This window comes from Sciurus vulgaris (genome assembly GCF_902686455.1).
Source record: "Sciurus vulgaris genome assembly, chromosome: 13".
NCBI classification, from domain to species: Eukaryota; Metazoa; Chordata; class Mammalia; order Rodentia; family Sciuridae; genus Sciurus; species Sciurus vulgaris.
In genome coordinates this window covers 68097358-68125266 of record NC_136474.1, presented here as the reverse complement: position 1 = coordinate 68125266, position 27909 = coordinate 68097358, and the positions used below count along the sequence as shown (strand labels likewise).

The following is a 27909-nucleotide window of genomic DNA, read 5'->3' as shown; positions in this document are numbered from 1 at the left end:
AAAAAATATATAATTAAAGTACTACAACAATCGTAAGTAAAATATGAGGAAGAGAAAGTTCTTATAGTATTTACAAGGAGGGTAGATGTTTTATTTAACTTCAAGTGTTCAAAATAAGCATGCTAAAAATGCAAACCCATATATCGAGTGCCAGATACATACCATACAACTTAAAAATGAGCTGAAGAAAAAGGGAGGAACACAATAAAAATTTCTTTGCCATATAAGGCAGAAAGGAAACAAAAAAATTAGGTGAAATATGTATATAATGTGGACATGGAAACATAAACATATCAGATATCAAAATAAATGAAAACAGATCTCTTTCCTAGGGTAGACAAGTATTATCACTATTGTAATAAATGAAAGACTATGACTAACTTATATTTGGTTTAAAAGAATCACAACGATAGAAAAAAGTGGCAAATCAAATAATGGAACAGTACTGGGGATGTAGCTCAGTGGTGGAGCAATTTCCAAGCAAGCACAAGGCCCTGGGTTTGATTTCTGACCCCACTAAACCAAAAACAAACAATAATAATAATACCTAAGACCAAAAGTAAGTTAAAAACAGCCAAACTTAAAACAGCCATACCTGTATTAATACCAGGCAAAAGAAATATTATGCAAACAGTATCCTGGACTATAAAAGTTCTAGTTTGTAATGAAAAAAAAAATCATCAAAATAGTTTCAAATTATAATCTATAATATTAATAGCAATGGAGAGGACTGTAAAGAACAAAATTACAAACCCCAAATCAAATACAATGGGAAGTATTAATTAATCTCTGTTAATAAGTGTTGGGTCAAGGAATAGTACAATGGTAGATTTGAAAACACATTTAACCCAAATAGAATGTTCTATCCAATACAAGAATAAACATTCTTTTCACATACACATGTTGTTTTTATTTTTTATTTTCTATTGGTTTCTAATCTTGTAAAGAATGTAATCTGCAGGAGATTGATAATTTGATGGATTTAGAATTTTACTTTGTGGCCTTGGATATGATGCACTTTTGTAAAATGTTTAAGCTAGTGGTTATCTTTCTGGTTACCTCTTTTGGAGAAAGAGAAGAAGTTGGGAAATGGGGCAATACAAAATAAACTTCAACTATACCTGCAATGATTTATCTATTATTAAAGTTCTGATTGAATGTAAAAAGTTATTAATAGTTGAAAATCATGAATACACAGATTTTCACTATATTATTTTCCTTTGTCCTTAAAGACCTTAATAATTTTAAATATACTTCATTTTTTTCACCTATTTATGTAATACTTAAAAATATAACTGCAGAAATTGGAATATTGATAATGTACATGTCACTAGAAATAAGTAGTCAATTTATATATTCATGGGTTATATGAAGACTGTCTGAAATCAATATATTAATAAACATTTGTTTCTGGGAACATTCAGACAATGAACTTAGGTGAAAAGATTGATGAAACCATTGGGGGATATTTACAATAGAAAAATTGTTTCAATTATTTGAAAGCCCTACCTTATCTAAAGCAAAGTACATTTGTTTTTCAGGGGAATTGGAGGCTTAATTGAAGGAACATTGAAAAAGCTACATTTCAGTAGGTTTTCCCAATGACTGAAGTTGTCAACTGAAAAAGACTATCCTGGGAAAGAGCAAAGTTGAATTACTAGAAATATCAACCAGAATTAAGCATATGTAGAAAGTGAAATCCTTCACTTGTCAAAGAGTCATTTGGCCTATAGTATTTATGGTAGACTTACCTGGTCCCAGTCATGGTGCTAATGTAATGGTAAATATGTCTCTTTCCCATTGACAATTGGCCCAACATTGTCATTGTTAAGCCAATGAAAGGTAGGCAGTTGATAAAACCCAGTAATTTGGGGTTAAAGTCTATAGAGGTATTAAGGGGGTTTCTGCTATTCCTCAAAGTACGTTATACAGGTAACTCTCCTCTCAGTCTACAGAAAATGAAGAAACATGGAGCAGACCTAACACTACCCCAAAGGAAGAAGCAAAGCCTAGCTTTCCCAGACCTGAAGCAGGCTTGCTCCAACACCACACAGATACTAGAGAAATTATAAGCACCTATTGTTTGAAGACCTTAAGTTTGAAGTGATTTGTCACATAGCATTGTTGTGGGAATAACGGATCAATATGGCATATTAGTAAAGCCTTTTTAAGTTCAATATAGCTCAGATGGTCTATCCACCTAGCTATGGGTAAATGGGTAAGTGAGAGATAAATTTAAGATACTATGCTTTGGTAATTCTGAGATACTTGCAAACACACAATTAAAATGATAAAGCGATTAAATTTGTGTATCATTAAATATTTTTCAAAGTAAGTATCAATTTCAGCCAAACAGTCAGAAGTACATAAGGCTAAACAGATGGTGATATGCTGCCTTCCAAACTATTATTAAATCTATGCAGGGAGGAGATGGTCTATACAGTTGATTTAACAAAACTATGTCCCTGAGGAGATAGGAGAGAACACCATTGAAATATTTTTTTAATAATAACATGTTTTTGCTTTTAGCGTGTTGTTGATTTTCATATTTGTTGAAATTTAGTATTCTTACAATAAACCCAAGGGGTAGATAGAAAAGCTATTATTAAAGTCACCACCTAGAATACATACATTGTTATACAAAGAAGTGAAGTGACTGTCCTCTTGGAGGCAATAACGGAAGCCAAGTACCCACCATTTCACGTTTATGATTGTAATGGAGAAAAAGTTTTATCTTTTCCTCACCTATGGCAAGTCTCATGGCTCCTAGAACAAAACAAAAGAAAGATTAAGAAAAGGAAAGCATAACAACAATTTTAAAGCAAGATCTTACATGATATAGGAGCGTCACAGAATGAAGAAAGATCAAAGATCCAGGAAAAATGGTATTTTATGCTTACGTTTGATGCAGAATAGACACCCATAATAAACACCATTAGATTAAAAGTATGTGTAACCTAAGAAATAAACTGTAATTAACTTAGCTAGGCCAGTTCTTCAGATTCTTTTTGGCCACACTCCTTCTCACTTAATTTAGGGCTGGACATTTGTCTTATGAAGGTTTTTAAAACAGGGGACAAGAGAAAGTCAAAAAGACCTTTCTGCTTGTATAAATTTCTCAAGGTACCATATTTAGGGGGATGCCCTGCAGTACCCCATGCTATATATATGAACTTGCAGTGCTACAATAGTTCCATGGAAGAAAGGTTGAACATCACCAAAACTCAAATTGGAAAGGGGTTTTACCCCATCATTCTTCCAGGCTTTCAATTCTCTCTTTCAATGCTAATTCTCCATCTGAATGCTCCTTTAGCCTACATTTGAGTCCTTCCATTGTTCAGGAATTCTGCTGAAAATAGATAGCCTCTGGAAAGCTTTAATTTTAGTAAGCTTTCTTGCCATGAGCTAAAAATTTCCTTTCTGTAGTTTACTCTTGATCCTTGACCAATCTCTTGAAATATTATATTACTCATTTTATAAATGGAAAAATTAAGTCTCATAGAATTTAAGTGGCTTCTTTATGGCAGTACAGCAAGCTCTAGATCCAGCTGTGACTAGAAACCATCCATATTTCCACTCAAGCTCTTTCTTTTTTCATTTCTCTTATGAAATCCCTTAGTATGTACCAAGGACTGCAACAGATCAAGAAAATGCAAGATAAAATAGAGTCTCTGCCCTCAAAATGCTTGTGGTTTGGGGCAGTGTGGATGTGCTAATTAAGTTTTGCAGCAAATTAGAATGAAGATTATAGTAGAGTATGCAAATTTTGCTAAGGGGTTATCTCAGACTTCTAATATAGCTAAATCTAAAATAGAAGTTGCAAGAGTTCTTAAATGAAACTCCGAGAAAATATGTGTAGGAAGTTCAATTTAATTATAACTGTATTAAATCATACTCATCCACATAAGAAGTACTAAAAGTAAATTTTCTCCAAAAACACCAGTTATCTCTTTGAGACATTCCATGAAATCCAGCCACTGAAACTTCCTAGACTTACGCATCGTCGCGAACATGGATAGTGCCTGGATTAAGTCATTCTGGAACAACATAGCTGTAATTTTATTTGGTTCATCCCCTGACCAACTCTGCAGTCAAAGCAGGTTCCTCAGCCCATCTGACCCTAATTTACTCATCTGTGAAATGAAAGAATTAAACTTGATCTCTAAGGTGTCTTTCAGATTTAAAACTGTGATTTTCTGCATTACCTCTGGCCTGATTTGTACATTATTCTTCTCTGAAAGCTTTAATTGCTTTTTAGCCTTAAGCTTTTTATTTATCTTTTATTTTCACGTTTGTGGCCTATCTTTAGAATTCTTTAGGACATGACTCTTTCTTTAGGAATCATCACATTCCACAAGTGATTGTGAATATTTTAGGGTCCTAGAAGATGAAACTTGGGCTAAATTGTCCCCAAATGGGCACAAAGCTCCAAAATAATCAAGAAGTCCTATGAGAGGGATATTTTAGACAGCTCCTCACTAATTGCATCCTAGGTCAATAAACATATGCCAATTCCTCAGTCACTTTTCATTACATTTTGAAAATTTTGACTATTTGAAAGACATTAATGTGCTTAAGTCAATCAGTAACACCACATTAGAATTGAAAGTTATGAGAAGGTGAATCTTAACCTTGTCAGTCTTGGATTTACTGAGAACTTGGTTCAGTTTGATGCTTTGTCAGCTGGGTACTAAAAAAGGGTAGAGATTTCTTCTTTCCATTTACTTCCCACTCTAATGGATTCACTTTACTGCTCGCTACCCAACACTGACTCTAAAACAGAGTTCCTGTAACATAATCTTAACATGGATATCTCTTTCAGGTTCTTCTCAAATGTATCATGTAGGTATGATCTAGCTCCTCTGGAAGTAAGACATATTTTAAGGAACTTTTCTAGATGTAGAAATACATCTTTATCTGCATGACTTGCCATATAGTCATAACTCTGTGAGGAGAAAGTGCAAGGCATCTTTAAAGAACACTTAACAATATAGCTGAAGTACAGACTAATAAAAGAATTGCCATTGAAAGAATCAACAAATCTACATCTAAATATGAAAAGACAGAATATGTTCACAACCAAACTCATGTCCTGAATTGATAGAGTTTGATCATCTCCTTTGGTCTTGGGAAAATGGGTCAGGTCACGGTGACCCATTGAGTTGAATGGAGAGGATTGAAAACAACTCACTATTAACGTAAATAGAATGGCCATGGATTCTGATTTTTCAAGGATATTTCAGGTTGGAACTGGCACCTGCTGTACAGCAATTAAAGCTTGTTATTTCTATCTTTAGCACTGCCTTTCACTCAAAACTGCTCTGGTTTGTATAATGACTTATATAGTCATCCAGACTATAAGCAAATTACTAACTCTCCTTCTCTAATGAAGAGGCTCTAAAAGTTCCTGTGATTTAATTATGCAAACAAGGAAAGCAAGCTACCATAAGGAACAGAACCAGAAACCAGAAATAAAACAAAAGTGATTTTTTTAGGAACCACATGTCCAAAAAACACATAAAATAAAGTTCATATGTTATTTATAAACTCTCTTGTAACAAGAGAGATTATCAGTTTCTCATTATGAATCTATTTCATATTAGGGTCAGATATAAGGTGTTGAATACCTTTTTTTTTAGTCTATAATTTTTAGAATATAAACTTCAGAAGTGTACCTGTAGAAACAGGTATTTTAATAGCAAAATAACCTAACAATTTATAACAAAAGAACAAGAGAAAGTGATTTTAAAATACAAGATGAAGCACAAAGCATGTTTTAGAAGCATATAAGAATGGGTCTGTCTGCTATAATGGCAAACATTTCTAACCTAAATGCAATAATGGCATTCATGAATAATACTATGAAACTATCAAGAAATTATAATTATGATTTCTATTTGCTGTTAAAAAATACTAAAAGCATGCAATTTAAAAATTCAAAGAGATGACCATTGTTAAGGGTTTTTTTTTTTTTAAGGTAAATATTTCTATTGATTCAGGGGGAATAATCAATCACACCACCAACTGTATATTTACAGATGCCAATGACAATATTTTTAGTAATTCATTGTATTTGATGATTAACTATATTAGCTTATATGTCTATACTTCCCTAAATGTATGTGAGGTCTCATATTCTTAACACAGGTAATGAACATTCATGGGTTTGCAATGCTGGATTATTTCGTATTAATACAGAAAAATCAAATAAAACTCATGTAGTCCCTGGCTTAGGAGAACTTATAGTTTATTTTTACACATGTTAAAAAAGAATTTAGACTTACAAAAAAATAAATGTTAAATTTCATTACCATATTTTTAATCATTTCACCTCTTTAGTTTTCTCATAGTGAATTTCATTACAAAACCATGCTTTAAGCATCTAATTACTCTCTAGTGTGATATGCAGAGCATTAAGATATATATTTATCATACATTTTTTTTAGCTGAAACTTGGCAATTTTCAAGACTAAATTTGCCAAATTAAAAAATAAATTGATTCATACTTGACATAAAAGTACTAAAATGACAACCAAGATACTCTGAAGTATATTTTTGATAGAAACAGCTGAAAAGCAGAATGTCAATGACTTCATATTTCATTTTTCAGCTTCTTTGTTGCTATTAATTCCTTTAGTAATCCATTTTTGTGGTGGATAATGCTGGATCTCTGTATCCTATAATTTCTGCTGGGCCACTGTGTAAACAGAAATTTCACTAAGAATAGTCTTTAGCAGAAAATCCACAGTCAATTTATAAATGTTTTGTATTGAGTATCCATGCTGTGACTATAATTATGAATATTTTAAAAATTTGAAGGAAATTATAATTTCCTCAGTTTACTAATAAAGATACCATGGCATAGAAGCAGCAAATGGCTTATCCAATGTCACATGGTTTCTAAATGTTGTAGTTGAAGGCATTCTAGCACTGGCCCATGAATCATTCCTAGAATCCTGCAGGGATGTGGCTTTAATACCTCTTCTAAATGTTATCCTCTGAAAATGAATAGTACTGAACTATCTATAAGTGGTGATGCTTCCTATGTGTATGACTTTTTTGGCAATAGCAATGATATTATGATTAAAGGAGATTTAGTTGGAAACCAGCACAGAATATTGGCAAGCACAATGGATAAAAAATTCAAGAGTAGTAAGTAAGAAAAAAAAATAGGAATACTATAAGTACAAGGGTTCGTTCACTACCATCCACTTGGCTTTGTACATTCTTTGTAACATTTTGCACAAAGGATTGTGTCTTCCCTAATTTTAAACATCAGGAGAATTTATTTGCAGTCTTGCCATGAGTTACATTGAGCAATTGGGGAAGCTTTAAGATCATGGACGTGAATAAAAATATTGCACTTTGTGATATTTAAATGAAGATTGAATTAGCAAGAACAATAGACTGAGCACCTCACATTTGCTGTAATCCTAAAAATGTCATGAAGGAGGGTCATGGCTAAGGGTAAGTTTGCTATAATACTGAATGAAACATACAGGTCACATGACTTATTTTTTCTATTTGACATAAGCAGCAAATGCAGCATTAGACAAAACATTGTCTCTGATTCACATTCTCTTCATGTTCAAAAGAACTTGCATTTAAACATTCTTTAAAACATTTTGTGCTCTAACTTTCTTTCTCCAAATTAGTTTATTCTATTTGGCAATGAGCTACTCTGTACAGGATACTGATTATGTTCTCTGAACAGTACTAAAAGCCATGATAGATGCAAACAAATTTGAACAATATTTCCTGTCCTCAAAACAATTTGTAACTTATCAGAAGAGGCAAGATGTACTGGTTAGTTAAGAGAAAGTGTCAATAACATACTATAAATATAGCTCCCAATATAGTTTTGAGAATGAAAAGCAGGTATTTTTCCAGGCAAAATGATAGCTTCAAAAGAATAAATGAGGAGGGCTTCTAGCAACATATTCTTCACATCCTACAGAGATTGTATTTACACACACAACTTCCAATATCCTACTCTCTTAAAATATTATTTTGTGGAAAATAATGCCTATCATCATAGACATTCTAGCAATGAGATATTTTGATGACAACATGAAAGTTTTATAAAAGTTTTCCTTTGATATTTCCCTTCACTTCCTCAATGATGCAATGTTATGATGTTAAAACTTTTTTCTGTGCTCTTTTTAGGGGAAAAGAGGGTGAGGGGGAGTCAGAGTGTGTTTGGAGCATCCTGGCTATCTGGAAAGCTTCAAGTGGTTGAGACGAGTTCAGAGGAAAGAAAATGAGAAACTGGGTTTTCAGACATATTCAAGGCTTAAGGAAAACGTTCTATACTTCCTTCTAGATAATATTTCTGCATTTTACAACCTTAGATTCAACAGTTTGGAAAATTTATGGTGCTGTGATTTCAATGTGGTTTCATGCGCTGAAACCTTGGTTTTCAGTGTGGTGTTGAATTCTTTAAAAAGAGGAGTCTGGGTGATTAGTCATTGAGGCACTGATCTCAGAAGGTTCTAATGCTCTTCTGGCATGGTGAGTTAGTTCTCTTGAGAGAGTTGTTATAAATAGAGCACAATTGACCCCTTCCTGGTCTCTCCCGTCTATCTCACCCTGTTCTCTCTCCTCCTCACACACACTCCCACCACTATGCCTTCTGTCATGTTGTGATGTAGCCAGAAGGCCCTCACTAGAGCCAGCAGATGTCAGTATCATGCTCCTGAACATCGAAAACCATTAGTTAAATAAATATTTTTTAAATAAAGTACAGAATCTCAGGTATTTTGTTATAGCAAGAGAAAATGGACTAAGACGTATGATAATAAGGAGACGTCTTATCCATAAAGAAGGACATGATTTAGTAGAAGCAAACTGTAGACCCTGAGTTAGGTAGACGAAATGCAAAATAACAAAGTCCTTGTAGTTATTAAAAGACAAAACAGTAACACATTTAGTGTAAAGATCTAATTTTTTTATTTGTAATTTTAGAATTATGCAATACCTCATTTGATCTTACAGAATGAGTATTGTGATGAGTTCAACAGAGAAGACTGGCTTTATAGTCAGGAAAGGGCTGAAGAAAGTGGAAGTACAAAATGAAAAGTGGATTGGCCCTTTGAGTTATTTTCTTACAGAGTTAAAAGGTGACATATTAATTGTGCCATCTCAGGTAAACTGGGCTCATTCTGACTGATTGCTATGAATCTGCTTGTTTTTCTTTTTACTTTTGAATATTGGCTCATTTCAGAGTTCAGTTCCATTACATGGCACCAAACATTCTGGTGATTTGCTGGGGTCCAATATAGGAACTCAGTTAAAAAAAAAAAAGTCTTCTATAACTTTGTTTCACATATTACATACTTCATGGATGTTATATCAAAAGTAAACAAGTCTGTTTCCTTTATAAAATTAAAAATATCCTGTAAGCAAAAAGTTGGCTTCTCCTTTTATGGCATTACCATTCCTGGTATCTTGTTAAAGGTACTGTAGGTGCTTCTTAATTATGTAACTTTCGGGGGAAGACATGATAAATCCAATTTTTGGTTGTTGTTTTTTGTTGTTTAAGATGACTGGAGAATTTGTTTTCTGGTAAAACTATTCTTTTTTTTTTTTTTTCTATTCTTATTCTTAAGATTTTTCAACAGACCTAGAAAATAAATGTATAGCATTTCATTTGAAATCTGGAAACAGAATTTGGGAAAACAAACTTGTCCTTAAGAAATCAATTCTTCAATTAGGCAGCAGAATTGCTCAAACATTCTCATTCAAGAAACTTGTGCTATTTGTTGGACCAACTACCAATAAATAGCTTGCTGATTTTGACTTCAATGAGCAACTGGAGACAAACTGTGACCAAAAGAGCTGGAAAATATATTGCTCCAGAGCAATTAAATGTCTTTAAAGTCAGTAAGAAACTTCTCCTAATCAATAGAATTTGATGAGAAGCCACTTTATATAGGACTATCCTGGAGACCGCTAATTCTGAATTCTTTTAAATGGAAATGCAAATGATAATGAATATCTCATTCTGAGACCACTTTCAGTAATAGGGGGGTCCATGTTAGAAGGACACTTTGAAAATAACTGATGAGTCCACCCACTAGGCCAACAAGTGTCATTGGTATCACTAAGAAATCAAAAGGCAAGTTTTTCCTGCCAGGATCCTAAGCCAAAAATTTTGCACCCTGCTTTCTACTTTGAAGCAAAGCTGTTTGACTCTGAAAGGTTCTTCAGATAAACATGCTTTCATACTCTCTACATAATACTTCTGTGAGTGACTTTGGCAGTTATATGGAATCTTCCAGCTTATTATCCCCAAACTCTATCCTTTCATCCTAAATCAATTCAACTTTCAAATGAAAGTTAAAACATCTAATGGAAATTTGAAATTCATTTCTTTCAGTAATATTTTTAATGGGCCCATAAACTGAGACCCTTACAGGATGAAAGTGGTTTTAAAACCATTTTAAATGGGTTTCCCATTTCAATTTCTTAATTGTTTTTTTTTTTTAATTTTTTTCTATGATACAGGAAAGCCCCATTAAAAAAAAAAAAAATGCAAAGTGCTATTGCTTTTCATTGCAGATACCCAGATTTGACTTCAAAATGAAGTTGCTATCTGAGAAACCCAAACTGCTTCCTATAGCAAGACTATTATTTTGTTTCAGATGAGTTTAATGGTTAAGTGTGGTAGAGATCTGCTTCTATAGGTACCTGTGCTTTCACCCATGAACATTTCTTTCCTTTATTCTGATATCTGAAATTTCAGAGAAATGATTTTGAGTTATGGAGCAATAAAAAGTGGATAAGATATAGGTGAGATAGTCATTTTTATCTAAAAATGTGCCAATGAGCTAAATGAAGCCAAACATCCTCTTCTTAAGGAGCTACAGAAAGTCAACAGGAACAATATATTTCTGGGAACTCTAGAGACAGTGCTATATAAAATGTACATTGTCTCTTCCCTCTGAGTGGATACCATTTAGGGAGGGTCTCCTATTAATTGATGTAAAAATGTTAGATAACTCCATTTTAGTAGTTGTGTTTGTTAATGAACAGTTGCTTTCTTCACTTTGTGGTTCTGGTAAGACCATAGAAAATGTAGCTTCAATAACAACACATTGGTGACTTGAGGGATATGTTGATAAAATTTAAGTGTGCTGTCAAGTCATCAAGGTCACATGTCTTCACAGTAGATCAATGGGATAATATTGCTGCTGCTCTCTTGACATGGTTTTGGGAGCTGTGTCTGCTACTACTTTGATCTTGCTCTTTAGTTTTAGACAAAAGTGTGGTTACAATTGGGATTCAGTTAGCAGAGAGGAGTATTTGAGTAAGCTTGGTTGAACAGCTCTAAGTCTTGATTAGAGTTGAAAATAGCATATTAGGGAGGCAAAATTATATGTTGAGGCTGAATTGCTATGTCTAACAAGTATGTTGGTTAGTCATATTGTCTACTCATTGCCAAACCGCAATCTCTGGAAACAACTTTAATACTTTTTCTAGCCAAACTCTTATTGAACTTTGAGAAAAGGAAATGCAAAATTTGAGACACTTTAGAGAAAACTGAAGTTCTTGAGTTGCTTTACAGGATAGGATTGAAGTACATGCTAGTTGAGTATATAGACACTATAACATTGATATTTCCATTTTTATTCTTCTATATATGAATTCTACAAACTAGAATGACATAAGATCTTCCCTAAAACTGTATCTTCTGATCACCCAATGAATAATAGTTTTGAAATATGTACACATCCTCAATCCTATAAATCAGACTCCTGAATATGCAAAGAGACATTTAGAAACACAAATAATAATAAAAAGCTAACAAAAATAATTTTAAGCATTAAAAGGAACTTTAGAAGTAGGGTGATTGATTAAAAATTTGCAACTTGATTTGAGGTTTTGAAGAGTTTGTTTAATGACAGGAAGTGGTTTTTGTTTTGTTTTGCTGTGCTGTGGAAATCATGAACAATAACTTCTCTATGATAAACAAATTAATGGACATATTTACTGGTAACATCAAATTGTATGTAATCTTAAAGGATATATGCTAGTCCACACCATTGTTATGGAACCTGTTAAGAAAATGTAAGAAAATATCTTTATGTGTTATTAAGATTCTAAAGCTGGTAGGAACCTTCAACTTGAATTCATGATTACTTATGAATACTACTGTAAGCACTGACAATAACTCAAATAATTTGTCCCATTTATGCATGTCTTCTTGGGGTTTTGCCATGTTAAGTATGTTAACGACACTAGGTAATATACGCATCTATGAAAATTCTCAAAGTTCCTTGTGAGGCAACACTTAGTACAGCAAAACTTTGTAAAGGTCCTATTTCCTTGAGAATATGCCAAAGAATAGTGAAGTTTGGAAAGGGTTTAAGATATTTGAGTTAATCTATAGAAATGAACTTTCTAGTTGTTGTTAATATATAGTTTTAAAATATCTTCTTTTAAATCATTACCTGTTTGGTAGTATATCTCATTATCTTTTCTTTGAACTTATGATAAATTTAATTGGATGATGTTAGCAGCTGATAGCTTCATCAGGGGTTCCCCATGCACGGCAGTCTTCCTACTCATGGTCCCAGAAATGTCTCAAATTTATCCATGAGATAAATGACTTAGTTGTTTTCCATAAGCTGTAATGTTCTCACCAGGTTGTTGATTCCCTTTGGAACAGTTAAACCTTAAGCAACAATTTATAGTGGAAGTAAATTATGAACTTTTATTAATGCAATGGTTTCATCAGCATGAATAAGTCTAAATGGAGTGCAGTGACCTAAATCTGACAAATGACTGGTCACCATAGCCTATTAGGATAATCGCAGCCTTCTAGCCTAGATTTTCAATTCTGCTTGCTTCGAGATAGAATGAACATCTCTTAATATGTAAATCACAGAAAGTAGACTAATGTGTGAAAATTTTCAATAAGCCACAAAACTGTCATTTTAAAGTTAGCTGATTAGGATCTAGAATGAATACTATAACTATTTTAACTGTAAAATTGAAGATTAATAGAGTAATATTTGTCATGATATCATTATGTATTTTAACCCTTGAAATCAGAAAAGAAGTTTTGCTGTATTTTAGGTCTCAGAAAAGTGTTTTTATCCATTATTTTAAAAGGACAGTTTTAATATTGACGAAGTTCCTGCAGTTTATAGCTCTAGCATTTAGAAAGTAAAAGAATTAGTCCCCAAATTATTTGTAATCATTAAAATAACTAATTTATTCAGCAAATATTTATTAAGAGCCCATAACGTTTACACATGAGACTGGATATAATAATGTGTATGAGTGCCTGTAATCCCTGTGGCTCCAAAGAGGATCAGGAGTTCAAAGTCAGCCCCAGCAAGTTAGAAAGACCTTGAGAAACTTAGGGAGACCCTGTTTCTAAATAAAATATAAAAAGGGCTGGGGATGTGGCTCAGTGGTTAAGTGCCCTTGGGTTGAATCTCTAGTACAAAAACAAAAACAAAAAAGTATGTGAGAAAGGCAGAGAACTTGGTGTGTTACAAAAGAAGATGTGAAATGAAACAAATATAAATGAACAATTGCAACTATGCAAAAGGAGCCTAGCCTAACATGGAGGGTTAAAACTACTGAAGGCTTTGAGATACGATCTTGAATCCATGAGCAGATGTGGGAAAAATCAAAATGATTCCAAGTATAAAATATGATATATGGGTATGTTTATAGCAGGAGAAAGGGTGGTAAGTTTGGAAACTTAGAGATACCCAGTAATCCTTACACAGGAGACATGTAGAGTACCATGTGCCAACACTGGGCTAAAAAGATCTGTCTAATCATGGAGTCAAGTTAGTCATTTTGAATTTAATTCTAGGAGTAAGGAGACATCATTGACTTAGTTAATAAAGAAACTGAAATTGTATTTTTAAATGCTCACCCTGGAATAATGTAGAAAAATAACTATAAGGAGATGATAACTTGAGGAAGATTATTAAAAGCCTTTACAGAATTCCAGGCTAGGGATGGTATATGGAAAAAAGTGGCACTTTCCAGAGGGAACATAATTATAGAAATAAGATTTGTGGATATGTCTTGGAGTTGCAATTGGCAATAATTTATGGTATAGTTATGTCCCGAAATTTCAGTATTCTCAATTATTGAATTTATTAAGATTGTTTTATAGTAAAACGCTTTTCCCAAGTTTCATGGAAACGCTCTTTTCTTATTCAGGTGTCTTCAGTAAAGGTTGTGTTGTTTTATTAGATCTTTCTTGGCTGGCCTAAACATCTATATTCATCAGAACTGCTATCATTCTTATTTCATCACCAGAATACAGCGAAATGGGCATTTCTAGTTTCTGAATGCCTGTGTAGGTACCAGAAAGCTAAATACCTTGCTCACTAATTTCCTAAATATTTTATAGCCTAACGAATCAAGATCTTCAGCCCTATATAGAACAAGAGATAAGAATGGCTGGCGAGCTGTTGCAAAATTGCATTTAAAGATAGTAATTGTTTTCTAGTAAGTGCCGAAATTTGGGAAATTTTTAAGATGCTGAGCTTAAAATAAAGTCTTTATAAGAAATTCATTTTTGTAGACTTTTTTTTTTCAAACTTGCAAATTGTGGGCAATCCTGGCTTCCAAAGCCTGTGATAGAAAACTTCACTCTGTTTTGCTACCTATTACAGTAGGCGCTCTTTCAATCAGCCTGCTCTTTAACTCACTCACCAGGTTAACCAGTGGCCTGTGCTCCCTCTCAAAATCATAATGATCCTTATTTCTGGTTCTGGATATGCTGGCAGCAAATTACTCTGTTATGCCTGGGGTTCAACTCTCCCTAAAATGCTTACTGAGAGCTCATTATGTTTGCCCCCTAACCAGTTTATACCATGTACGTAATTCTGTAATTATTTAAATTAAACGAATTACACAAACCGATAAAATACTGTGGGAAGGGAGGGAACACTTATAAGAAGCTGAGTGTTTTGAAATGATATATTAGCCATGAGTTTAGCTTCCCTCACCTTCCAAATTGTTGTTGAAATATGGGGTTTGGAAGGTAGTTTAAAAATTTGGCATTTGAAAATCTATAATTGTGAATTTCTATACATTCAGATGTGTCTTAGATCCTTGTTCCACTTTAATGATATCAAAACTTTAAAGCATGAAGAATGCATTATGGATGTTTTATGCAAAAATAGAGCTCAATTTGGCAGACTTATTTTTAAAAAGGGGGCATGTTGGCTTACCATCAAAGATTGGAAGATAAATATACATTTGTGTGTTTTAAATGAATGTAAAATGTTTAATATATGTATCATTTAAAATTATTCCACTTTTTAAGTGATGTTTCTCCTGAAGCCAGATCTGGTTTATCACTGTCCCTAAGTGACTCTAGTCATATAATAGCCCAGCCATGAAAGAGTCTTTCTTGATCACCAGTAGATATTCTACTTCTATATTTTTACTGACTTTTCTGAGCTGGACAGTGGTTTTCATGATTTGCAGCCAGACTTCTACTTAGTTCATCCTCATCTCTGGTAGGAACCTCCAGTGACACCTGGACTCACAACCCACATCAGGATCAAATCTTTCACTTCTGCCTCATGCTGCCTATTGCAAGTTGTGAGTTGTGAGATACTAAGTACATCTTAGTATTTTTAAAAATTATTATTTCCTCTGCTAAGTACCAGGAGAGTAATAATCCAGATAGCACCAGGTGCAAGCAAAACCTCATCCTAGAGACTGCTTGCTGCCTCCTGCCCGCTGATGGTGCAGCTCCTTGGAATAATTAAAACAGGCAATTTGACCACAGATGCATTTCTCTTGTTAATCATCAGGTCATTAGCCTTAATAAGATCAATCTGTGATTAGATTTGCCATATCTCAAACCGATGAAATGGAGCAGAGAGGAAATCAAATTCCAAGTACATGTTTCATTTATCGCTAACCTTCATCTGATGCCACAAAGCCCGAGCAGTCTGTGGAGGTTACAGATGCACTCTCTCCATGCCTAAGTGATCAGAGATTCAGCAGAATGACAGCAAAGGGGGAACACATCGAGAATAAAAAGGACTAATTTAGTGATCAGCACTTGTTTATGGGACACTGAGCCCAGTTAGCTGAATTATTGGTGGGTTGACCTATTTCTTTTAATCATTAGTGTACTCCAGCAGTGATGTATGGATGTATGGGTAGAACTGGCACTTCCGATATGGTGCAGAGAGAGAGAGAGAGAGATCGATCCTTGGATATTAAAGATCAACTCAAAACCCAAAACAAACCTAAGTGCTCTGATTGCCCAGAGATTCAGTCTTTACTGAAGTTGAAGTTGAAATTTTGGGGAATGATAGAGTTCATTTGCAATAGTCTCAACCTTACCTGCACATTAGGATCACTTGGGGCACTTTTGAAAATCTGAGCTGATGAACCTTGAGAATATTATGCCAAGTTGAAAAGAGGCAGATGCAAAAGACCACATATTACATATTTTCACTTACGTGCATTTTTTTTCACTGTAGGTAAAAACCCTTAGAGAGAGAAATTAGATAAGTGGTTACCAGAAGCTGAGAGGAGAGGAAATAAGGAATAGGTATGGGTTTGAGGTGATAAAAACGCTTTGAATTTAGTGGTGATGGTCATGCAACTTTTTGAACATATTAAAAAATACTAAATTGCATACTTTAACATGAGTTTCATATTATACAAATCAAATCTCAATAAATAATACAATTAGAATTTTAAAAATATGAGGATCAGGCTGAACCAAGCCCATCACACCAGAACATCTGAGGCAGGGAACCAGGTTCTGCCCTCTGCTCCGACAGTGACTTTCACAATGAAAGCCATGAGATCATAAAAGGTAAGAAGGAGAAAGTGTCTGCAACCCTTGTATTCAAGCCTTATGCTGACAGCATGCTCTCAAAAGCTGGAGAAGGAAAGAGGCACCTTTAAAACCAAGTTGCTCTTCCTCATGTGCCACCACATCCTATGGGCCTCTGCCCTTTGTGAACCTGGGATCATTTGTTATTTAGTCTGTTCTCTTGCTGTCACCCAGTCAGAAGTTCTCTCAGGATCCTCAGACTCGCCAGCCTTTGCCCTTTTGCTAGCAGCTTCTTTTCTAGCAGTAGCCACTCTAGGTGGAAGTGGCAATAGTATGTGGAACGGTTTCAGTTTACGGCTAAAGCATATGTGGACTCTGTTTTCAAGCAGCTTGAACTGTGCAACTCAACCATTTTTTTAATGATAATTTGATCACTACTTCAGTCTTCCTCAGAAATGTGTTGACATTTGAGCTGATGCATTCAAACTTAACTTCTTTGTATCTAACATGGAGACAATTATGTGTCCTCTGGGCCTCTGGAGTGCCACACAGAAGAGGTTGCCTTATATTAAACAAAAGGAAAACAGCATAGGGCCTATTAAACAAAACACACCTTATTGTTTTCTCACTTAATGCTACTTAAATCTGCTATACCGTGAATGAAAAAATAACATATTGGCAGTAATATTGATAATTAATATAAAGGGGCTTATATTTTTGAAAGAATAAAATGAGGAGAAAGATGTTAGAAATCTTTACACTCATGAAGGTAGTAACAGAAAAACACATACAAAGTCCCACATCAGTCCTTTTAAACCAATGAAGGTGATGTCAATCAGTGTGCTATCCTCCCATAAGTCAGGTGTGGTCTAGAAAGTCCTTGGCGGTAGGCAGAACATGGAGAAAGTGATACATGGGATGGAAATAGAGGCCTTAAAATAGACTGGGAACATTAATCAACTATGAGTTTCAAAACCAAGCTTAGGACAGAATAGCATTATATCCAAAAAACAACTTAATTACTGTACTTGTTGAATTAACATTTAACATGAAAAAAATAACTTAGTTCTGCCTTGTATATTAAACAACAACAACAACAACAACAAAAAACTATGAGTTAGCCAGGTATGGTGGCACACACCTGTAATCCCAGGGGCTTAGGAGACTGAGGCAGGAGGATCCCAAGTTTAAAGCCAGCCTCAGCAACTTAGCAAGGTCCTGCCTCAAAATAAAATATAAAAAGGGCTGGGGACTTTGGTTAAGCACCACTGGGTTCAATCCCCTGTACCAACAACAACAACAAAAACCTACATGGTTGTATGCATATCCCACAAAGATTAAAAAGTTTTAAAAAGGAGAATAAAATTCCCAAGCATATTCAGCTTTAATGATTAAAGGATGGCTCAAAACGAAAAATAGACTGGTTTTAGGGGCATCTGCATTCTAATTGAGGAAGAATGTGCTTCAGAAGGATCATGCAGGAGACTGAGTTCTGATCCTTCATCTGCTTGCTTTCTTCTGGAAGTTGGTACCCTCGAGAAATTTTGTTTATTGTGTTTTAAAATAATGTCATTTTTATTGATCTCTCTCCTTTCACATTTTTCTCTAGGAAATGTTTTCTTTTGACCTCAGCAACTACCAGAGCATAAACTCCTGTTTGCAGGGAATTACATTCAGCAAATCTGTGAGACTTTCTTTCCAAGTCTTATTCAAGGAATAGAATCTCTTTTACAAAATGCACAAAGCATGGGATTTCTGCTCAGCCCGGAAACTAGAAAGATGGAAGGACTCTAGGTATCATCTGGTCTCTAATATTTTACCTTAGTAATTTACTTTTAAATTCCACACATTCTGATACCTTTATAGAACCTTTATTGATAATCACTGATGTTTTTAAGGAAAACATTGGGCATCACAGCTAAATTTGGGAGAAGTTGATTGGTGTATTAAGAGCAGGGGTTGAAGTGTCCTGAGTTGTTTATGAGCGTCACAAGGCCCTTGCATGTGTGTATCTTAATGGTTTCCTACAAAGCAAGTGGTCTTCACCAAATGTGAAGTTGCTGGTGTTCTCTTAAGCATCCCTGACCCTCTGAGGCTAGATCCAGTGAATCAGGGGATGCCAAGTGGCTCTGATTCCTCTACAGATATCTCCCTCACTTTTTTTTTTTTTTTCCCTCCATGCTGGGGATTGAACCCAGGGCCTTTTGCTTCTGAGGCAAGCACTCTACCAACTAAGCTATATCCCCAGTCCTCCTCCCTCGTTCACTTTAATAATGTCCTTTGATAACATTCTTCTGCTTTCTAAAAGCAACCATTGTGTTTGGTATTATGTATGTATATCCACTGTTGGTGACACTTGATGACTCACTTTTCAAAAACTACTCTTCAATAATATGTCCTTCTCTTCCATTTTTCTATACAATTCAATATGTCATTTTTTTAAACCACAGATTGAACCTAGGGGCACCTAATCACTGAGCCACATCCTGAGCCTTTTTTATTTTTTAATTCAGAGACAGGGTCTTGCTAAGTTGCTTAGGGCCTTGCTAAGTTGCTGAGTCTGGCTTTGGACTTATGATCCTCCTGCCTCAGCCTCTCAAATTGCTGGGATTACAGGCATGAACCACCACTCTGGGAGAGATGTCCTTTTTTTTTTTTTGAGATATTTTATTTGTACATCTTGATGAGACAGAGTACAATAACCAATACACATAAACAATGAGTCATGATCATCTTAGGGCAATAAGCATTTCATTCTCTGTAACCATTAATCATTTCTCTGTGTTGGGAGCTTTCATACCCCTCTAGTTATTTTGAAATATACCACAGATTGTTATAACTAGTAATTACCCTGATCTTCTACAGTAAACAAGAATTAATTCCTCTTATTTGTGTATTGGTGTTCCTTAACTCACTTCTTTCCATTCCTTTTCCCCTCTGCCCTTCCCAGTTTCCAGTGATCATTGTTTAACTTCATGCTCCTATGAGACCAACATTTTCATTTCCACAAATATGTAACAATATGTGGTATTTGTCTTTCACTGTCTAGCTTAATTTTAGTAATCATAATGACCTCTACTTCCATTCATGTTGTCCTAGATGACAGGGATTTCATTCTTTTGTATGGTTGAATAATATTTCGTTGTGTATAGAAACCACAATTTTTGTGTTCATTCATTAGTTGATGGATAATTGGGTCTTTTTGTATGTATTGGTTATTATGAATAATAATGATAATGCAATAAACATGGGAGTGAGAATGTTTCTTTGACATATTGATTTCATTTCCTTTGGATATGTTCCCAGCAGTGAGATTTCTTGGATCACATTGTACTTCTCTTTCTAATTTGGGAGGAATTTCTATACTATTATCCATAATGGCTATACTAATTTACATTCCTACCAACAGAGTACAAGCATTCCATTTTCTCTGCATCCTCATTAGCGCTTGTCATTTTTTGTCTGATAATAACCATTTTTACTGAAGGGAGGTGACATCTCACTATGGTTTTGATTTTTTTCCCAATGATTAGTGATGTTCAAAAGATTTTCATATGTTGGCCATTCATATGTCTTCTTTTGAAAAATGTCTATTTAGGATTGTTGCCCATTTCTTCATTAGGCTATTTTGTTGTTAATGATGATAATACTAAAATTTTAGAGTCCTTTATATATTCTACATATTAATCCCTTGCCAGATGTACAGTTTGCAAAAACTTTCTTCCACCCTATAGTTTCTTTACTCTAATAATTTCTCCCTTTGCTGTGCAGAAGTTTTTTAGCTTGATATACTCCTGTTTTCTGCTTGTACTTTTCATTGTCATTTTCCTTTTTTTGTTTACTTCCTATTCTTTTGTGTTCATCTCCCCTCCCCACCCCAAAAAATCCTTGCCCATTTCAATGTCCTTGTGTTTCCCAGTTTTCTTCTAGTAGTTTCAAAGTTCAGGCCTTGCATTTAAGTCTTTAATCAATTTTGAATTGATATTTGTACCTGATGAAGACAGGATTCTGGTTGCATTCTTCAACATGTGTATAACCAAATTTCCCAGTGCTATTATTTAAAGACTGTCCAGTCTCCAATGCATGTTCTTAGCAATTTTGTTGAAAATCATTTAACTAGAAATTTGTGGATTTACCTCTAGTATCTCTATTGTTTTCCATTTATCTATGTGTCTGTTTTGTTTTATTGCCATACAATGCTGTTTTGATTACAGTAGCTTTCTAGTATATTTTGACATCAGATTGCGTAATTGCTCTTGCTTTGTTTTCATTTGCTCAAGATGGCATTCGCTATTCAGGATATTGTGATGTTCTACACAAGTTATATGATTGCTTTTTTTCCAGTTCTGTGAAGAATGACATATTTTGTATTTTAATAGGAATTTTATTGAGTAGTACCATTTTAACCTTGAGTAGTACCATTTTAACAATATTGATTCTTCCAATCTCTGAATATGGCATATCTTTTTCTCTCTTTTTTTCTGCTTCAATATTTTCATTCATTTTAGAAATTTTTTATTTCTTTGGTTAAATTTATTCAGGTGTTAGCAATGCTACTGATTTTTGTGCATAGATAGTGTTTGCATCAAGAAGTGTTTTTGTCAGGCCTGGTGGTACATGCCTATAATTCCAGCAACTCTGGGGGCTGAGATGGGAGGATTGCAGGTTCATGACCAGTCTCAGGAACTTCGTAAGAACCTTAGCAACTTAGAGAGACACTGTATCAAAATAGAAAGTAGTGCATGCCTATAATCCCAGTGACTCAGGGAGACTGAGGCAGGAAGATTGCAAGTTTGAAATTGGCCTCAGCAACTTAGCAAGGTCCTGTCTCAAAATGAAAAAAAATAAAAAGGGTTGGGGATGTGATTCAGTGGTAAAGCTCCACTGGGCTAAAACTCATGTACCAAATAATAATAATAATAATCAAGAGTAATAGAAATAAAAATGACTGGACATGTAGCTAAGTGGTAAAGTGTCCCTTGGTTCAAGCCCTAGAACACCAAGAGTCTTATTTATAGGTAGTGATATACTGGAATCTTTAATAGTACTAGTAACATTTATATTATAGATGACACATATTTGTGTTTTGTTTTAGTGGGTGTGTGATTTTGTGCTTAATAAAGTTATGAGAATATGTCTTATCGACTAAATGATGGTTAACAATTAAGAATGGAGTAATTGACATTTTTGCATAAACATATGTGCTAAAGGATAAAGGGTTGGGAAAAGTGGGACAGGTGACTGTGACTGCTTTTTTTTTGTTATAAGCCTTATGATATGGTTTACATTTTTATCTCTTGTGCATGAGCTGTTTGAATTAAAAAATAATAACAAAAAATAAATCACACTGCTGAGACAATCTTTCCCTCCCTTGGATGTGAATAGCAGATTTTTATTCTTTCCTTCTTGTTTATATATAGTCCACTCCCCTACAATGCTCCTTTCAGGAATTGAGATTCAGTAAGATTTTTCCTTTCTTTTTCAATAGAATTTTCTCTTCAAATGTTCTCACCACCAGGGAAACAGGTCTTGGATCATTAAGTCCAAAGAATGATGTGGTTCTGCTCCTCTGCGTATCCTTCACTCAGTTTCCCCAAACTCTCTAAGGAATGGTTGCCAATTTATCAGGCACCTACACCACACCACCCAGGCACCTTTCGGAGCAGGAAAACATGTGGTATGGCTTGGTTCTTTTTGGTTTGGAAGCCTTGGTCTGTGTAGCAGGGCATCTAATTAGAGTTCCTTGTTGTGAATATTACTGCAGGAATCTCTATTTTAATTTCTCCCCAGCTGTGCAACTGGCTAAAACACAGATGGGAAGTAGAGCTGTGGGAAATCAGAAGAATTGAAAAGTGAGTTGAAAAACCAGCGAAGCTTTAACAAGAGAAGAGTTGCTTCGAGAGCTCTAAGCTCCCAGGGTGGGCAGGATTGTCTGGCTTTCTCATTTCCTTTCCCATACTTTGGGATTCAGTTTATGTGTTCAAGTATTGTAGGGGCAGGGGATAATGGTGGCTTGAGGGTGACCTAAGAGTAGAGTCCTGATATTAGAAGGCTTGCTTGCTTTGGGATTGCTTTAGCTGAGAGGGTAATATCCCATCTTCAATGTTTTTCTCCCGACTTTTCTCTGATTAGAATGATCAGATCGTTTGTCATCCAAACCAAATACTTTTCAGAATATAAGGGGTACATTCAAAATAACTACAGCACATCAGGCATAATCCAGGACTGTTTGGGCAGACTGGGATGTTTCCTAGTTTCCATTTCCCCCAGATCCTTTGCTAGGGTACACACTCATCTCCCAAACTTACATTTTGTGTCCTGACTTCTCTTCTCATCCTTCCACTTGCCCCCCCTCATTTTCAGACTGGTAATTCGATAAGAAAACAGGGACTCATCGTAGTCCTAAAGCTTGACACCCTGGTAATTTAGGTTGAGTGGCAAAGTCTCCGGTGTTCCTAGACCTTTAGACTGTTGCCAGTGAAGATCAAATATCAAAGACAAAGTCCTGAGATTAAAGGTGTAAGAGTCAAAAATCCCCCTCTCTCCTCTCACAAAGCTTGCTGGTGCCTTGTGACATTTAGTATTTAATATGCAAGGGCGTTGTATTATTTAAGAAAATTATTTTCATCCCTTATTTTGCTTCTCACTGTATGCTTAAAGATGTCACCAATGCTTTAATATTCTCTGCATAAATGTAATTTATTCCAATTCAAAACATATAGATGCCATATTTAGAATGGTAGGAGGTATGGCATATCATACAGAGACAGAAATAAGCCTGCTGAAACCCACATTATGTAAGTATTCTGCTAACCTTATTTATTTAGGCATAATCCATCTAAAATTCATAAAAGTGCATGCACATGTTATATGTATATGTGAAAAATGTACATCTATACGAAAGACACATACAAATGAAATATCTGGAGGAGTCATTAAGTTCAGATCTTAGGTGTAGGTACAATATACAGCAAAAAATAATTGCAGGATATAGGATAATGATATGTGGAAAAAGTAACAGCATTTACCCCTGAAATAAGAACAATTTACATCTATTAATGATGGAAATGAGAGATTTACTCATTGTTTGTGTTCTCAAAAATAGCCATTCTAATTGGAGTAAGATGAACTCTTAGAGTTGTTTTAATTTGTCTTTCTCTAATTACTAGACATGTTGAAAACTTTTTCATATATTTATTAATCACCTATAAATCTACTTCTGTAAAGTGTCTGTCCAGTTCCTTGGCCCATTTATTGATTGGTTTTTTTGGTTTTTGTGTGTGTAGAGATAAGCATGGAGGAACTTTAGATTACACAGAGGGAAATGAGAGGAAGGAAAAATGATGAAATGAGACAGACGTCATTACCCTATATACATGTATGATTACATGAATGGTATGAATCTGCATCGTGCACAATCACAGAAACTAAATGATGTATCCCATTTGTGTACAATGAAGCAAAATGCAGACTGTAAAAATTAAAAAAAAAAAACAGAGAACAATTTACATTTGATTGTTCTTTTGACTTAAACATATTTTATATACTGCTACTATGAACACTGAACAGTGTGTTCTGTATCGATTCTCAATTCTGATCCAGTTTGGGCCATCCTTTGTCCATGCCCACTTTTCAGTGTTTGACTCTTTTGCCGGCTTCCTGCTATTACGATGCTGGAATAGTAGCAACCCTGCCCAATTTATGGCCTCATTCTTTGTAAGAAAATCTTTCATTTCTGTATCTCTAAGTTTTAAACTTTAAATTAACTTTAGGTTTTATCAAGTGATTTTGAAGGAAGTGTCCTCTTTCTAATATGCCATGCAATATCCAAGTCATGAAATGGCACAGGAAGTAACAAAGGTTAATACAGGAAATCCAAAACAAACCACTGAAGAAACTCAATTCCCTTTCCTTAATGTGCTCAGCCATGGGCAATGAGAGATTTACTCATTGAATTGTAAATAATCAACCAGCCACTCACAACATCCACAAACAATTTGACCTGGACTCCACAAATGAATTAATCAATCCAGCTGTCAACTTTGTTTTCAAGACAAGGAATTCAGTTTGCTCTCATTTAAGCCTCTGTCCAAATGGAAGCACTAGCCATTCACCATTTATGCATCTCAATTCCCAACATCTGCTAATACTCTTATGTGCTCTTGTAGGGTCAGTTTCCCCCAAGTCCACATGTCTAGTCCCTCTCTTTGGGTCATGAGCTAACACAAATCCATATTTCCAAATGAATCATTTCCTGATTTGCTCAGCTACTACTTCCATCATATCTCCTCATATTTAGTCATGTTTTTCATATTGAGGTGGAGAAGAATGTTATTCATCATTAATGTTTTTCTGTTTTTGTTTTTGTTTTGTGGGTACTAGGGATTGAACTCAGGGACATTAAACCATGGAGCCACATCCCCAGCCCTAGTTTGTATTTTATTTGGAGACAGGGTCTCACTGAGTTGCTCAGCACCTCGCTTTTGCTGAGGCTGGTTTTGAACTCTCTATCCTCTTGCCTCAGCTGCCCCAGCAGCTGGGATTACAGACATGCACATGGCCATTAATGGTTCTCAAATTGCTGTTATTTTTATAGCCTTATATGTGAACACTCTGTTCCTTATATCTGCAATGATATCCTCCACTCTTCTGACATGTTTTTTCTTCTTTCCCACCTTGCTACTGCTCCAAAATACCTCTTGCTGGTTAAGGAAAGTCTAGAATCAACATAAAAAAAATTGATCATCTTCTTTTGAACTTCTAAAAGCTTAAGAGTCAGGTAATTTAATACTAAGTGATTTTCAGAACTAATGTTACATTTTTTTAGGGGTGTGGGAGGTAATCTTTGAATCCTATTTCCACTTCCATTTACATTTCTTCTCAAACAGCAGAGTACTTTATCTTAAACCATCTGTAGCAGGAATGATATTTTTTTGTGTGATTTTAGGCCAATGTAGTTTCATTGGCCTAATTCCTAGTCCAGAACTCTCTTCACAAGAACAAAGTTGGCAAGATCCAGATTGCAGAACCACTTCCTCTGTTGAGAAAGAATGTGCTGTTCTATCCAGTGAGTAACATTTCTGCTGACAAAGAAAAAAAAAAAATAAGTGGACTTTAACCACTTGAAATTTCCCTGAATTGCACATAGTATGCATATGTTTAAATGGAATCTTCAAAGTTAGAGTAAGCAGTAAACTAGTTTACTTAGTGATAAGAAACATTACATTTTTCTGAAGTCTGGAAGAGTAGACTACTTTCTTAATGCAAGAACTTTGTTTTGTGTTATGTTTGATAGACTTCTAAAAGATCTTCTGAAAAATGAGGCTTGTAGGAAAAAATCAGTTATATCAGTGGTTTCAAAGTGTGATTCCTGAACCAGTAATACAAGTATCAACTGGGAACTTGTTGGAAATGTGAATTCTGGGGTTCAGCAAGCTACGTGAAGGAGGCCTCCAGGTGATGCTAACATATGCCAATGTTTTAAGCCAGTGGTCTTTATTGGAGTCTGCTACAAGCTCAACTTGGATAACAATCCACAATGGTTTATAGGCTTCTCCCCTGTAGACCTAATTACTATATTCTGTCATAGTGTCTATAATTCATGATCAGTTTAATTTAATATTTGAAGATTTAATTTTGTTCTAAAGGATGTGTATAATAACACACAATATGTACCCGAAGTATTCATAGCATTTAAAATTTGCCTTTGTATGATTTTTTAATGGAACTAGAAATTAAATAATATTTTTAAAAAATCCTTAACAAGTCTCATTTTTCTTCTTTTTATTCAGTTTTCTCATACAAATATTTCAAATGATAAAACTAGGCTAAAATCCATTATGCTATTCAGCTTTCTGTCACTGTGAAAACAATAACTTAGATAAACAAGTTATAATGAGACTCATGGTTTAGAATTTTCATTCCACATTTGGTTAGCTCCATTGTTTTTGGGTCTACTGCAAGGTAGTACTTCATGGTAGGAGAAAATGGCAGAGGTGCCCACTCACCTCATGGCAGTTAAGAAGCAAAGAGAAGAGCAGAGAAGAGGAGGAACTGGGGACGCAGCATCCTCTTCAAGGGCATACCTCCAGTGACCTAACTTCCTTCCGGGAGGCCCACCTCCTAATTTCTGACAACTCCCAATAGAACCACAGGCCTATTAACACAAGTGCCTTTGGGGAATCCTTAATCAAACCATAGCATTCATCAGATAATGTATGACAATTTTTCTTTTATTGTATCTTCTGTGTTGATAAACTGATTTGATCTGACTGTTGGATTTGATGTGGCTAGTTTGTGCATCTTGTAAACAAAACACTTAAGAGACTTAATAAAACTAATCATTGCACACGTCTGAGAAGGAAACAAAATGTATGCATGTTTTAAACATGATAAAAGAGCAGACATTTTATAATCACCACATGTATACAAAATAATCATCTTTGTAATCAAGTTGAATGTAACCTTACCACTGCATAATTGAAATAACGATTGTGCTTATTTTGTCATGGGAAAATACTCAACGACAAAATTCATACAGCTTGATCCTACAGGTTTCCTGTGTTCAAAAACCTGCACCCAATTCACACATTATTGGTGCCCAAATTTTCCTAAGCATTTTCCAGCCTATGATGTTGTAACAGAATGAAACTTTGCCAACCTATGTTTTTCCTCTTCAAAGAAAAAAGTGTGAAACTAGTATCTCAACATTTTTCCTCTCATGGGATAAGCAAAGAGATTTTTAAAAAGAGCTAGATTCAGTTACTCATATGCATAGTTGCAAAACAAAACAAACAAACAAAAAACTGCTGGAGTTGATACCCATAAGCAGTCTAGTTAAGTGACATCATTAATGGCATAAATGTACCTATAAGATATCTTGCAAAGTATAAGTGCTGACATTATTAGATGTAAAAGAATTACATTTGGGGAATAAAATGAAGCTATGAAGAAATCTGCCACTTTATGTAATTAAGTATTAAGAAAAATATGAGATATACTATTCTATAAACCAAACAGAGCAAAACTCAAAAGCAGATGCTTGCATTTTCTTAGTATGCAATAATTAAAACAATCACTCTCAGAACTCCTTTAATCAATTTTGTTGCCTTCTTGCATCTTCTAGA

The 27909-nt window shown here is 34.7% G+C and overlaps 1 protein-coding gene across 2 annotated transcripts in view; it reads left to right on the top strand.

The window, feature by feature from the left end:
• RIT2 (Ras like without CAAX 2) overlaps nucleotides 1-27909 on the top strand; it is a 369303-nt gene that overhangs the window by 138451 nt on the left and 202943 nt on the right. The window lies entirely within an intron of this gene.